We start from the raw sequence: 1,472 nt of genomic DNA on the forward strand, positions 1-1,472 counted from the left end.
CTTTTTGTTCTCATTGGTTTCAGAGAATTTCTTGATTTCTTCCTTAATTTCATTATTCACCCAGGAGTCATTCAGGAGCAGGTTGTTCAGTTTCCATGAAATTGTGTGGTTTTGAGTGAGTTTCTTAACCCTGTGTTCTAATTTGATTGCACTATGGTCTGAGAGATTGTTTGTTATGGTTTCTGTTCTTTCACATTTGCTAAGGAGTGTTTTACTTCCAATTATGTGGTCAGTTTTAGAATGAGTGCCATATGGCACTGAGAAGAATGTATATTCTGTTGATTTGGGGTAGAGAGTTCTGTAGATGTCTACTAGGTCCACTTGACCCAGAGCTGAGTTCAAGTCCTAAATATCCTTGTTAATTTTCTGTCCAGTTGATCTGTCTAATATTGACACTGGGGTGTTAAAGTCTCCCACTATTATTGTGTGGGAGTCTCAGTCTCTTTGTAGGTCTCTATGAACTTGTTTTATGAAACTGGGTGCTCCTGTAATGGGTGCATATATATTTAGGATAGTTAGCTCTTCTTGTGGAATTGTTCTCTTTACCATTATGTAGTGCCCTTCTTTGTCTCTTTTGAACTTTGTTGGTTTAAAGTCTATTTTGTCAGAGGCTAGGATTGCAACCCCTACCTTTTTTTTTTTTTTTTTTTTTTTTTTTGCTTTCCATTTGCTTGGTAAATTTTCCTCCATCCCCTTATTTTGAGCCGGTGTGTGTCTTTGTATGTAAGGTAGGTCTCTTGAATACAGCACACTGATGGGTCTTGACTCCTTATTCAATTTGCCAGTCTGTGTCTTTTAATTGGGGCATTTAGCCCATTTTACATTTAAGGTTAGTATTGTTATGTGTGAATTTGATCCTGTCATCACAATGCTATTTGGTTATTTTGCACACTATTTGATGCAGTCTCTTTGTAGTGTCATTGGTCTTTATATTTTGGTGTGGTTTTTGAAGTGGCTGGTAATGGTTTTTTCTTTCCATATTTAGTGCTTCTTTCAGGAGCTCTCGCAGGGCAGGGCTGGTGGTAACAAAATCCCTCAGCATTTGGTTGTCTGTAAAGGATTTTATTTCTTCTTCGCTTATGAAGCTTAGTTTGGCTGGATATGAAATTCTGAGTTGAAAATTATTTTCTTTAAGAATGTTGAATATTGGCCCCCAATCTCTCTGGCTTGTAGAGTTTCTACTGACAGGTCTGCTGTTAGTCCGATGGGCTTCCCTTTGTATATGACCTGGCCTTTCTCTCTGGCTGCCCTTAACAGTTTTTCCTTCATTTTGACCTTGGAGAATCTCATGATTATGTGTCTCGGGATTGATCTTCTCATAGAGCATCTTAATGGTGTTCTCTGTATTTCCTGAATTTACATGTTGGCCTCTCTTGTTAGGTTGGGGAAGTTCTCCTGGATAATATCCTGAAGTGTGTTTTCCAGCTTGTTTCCATTCTCCCTATCTCCTTCTGGTACTCCAGTCAAGCATA

This window comes from Rhinopithecus bieti, unplaced genomic scaffold (genome assembly GCF_001698545.2).
Source record: "Rhinopithecus bieti isolate Rb0 unplaced genomic scaffold, ASM169854v2 scaffold_18548, whole genome shotgun sequence".
NCBI classification, from domain to species: domain Eukaryota; kingdom Metazoa; phylum Chordata; class Mammalia; order Primates; family Cercopithecidae; genus Rhinopithecus; species Rhinopithecus bieti.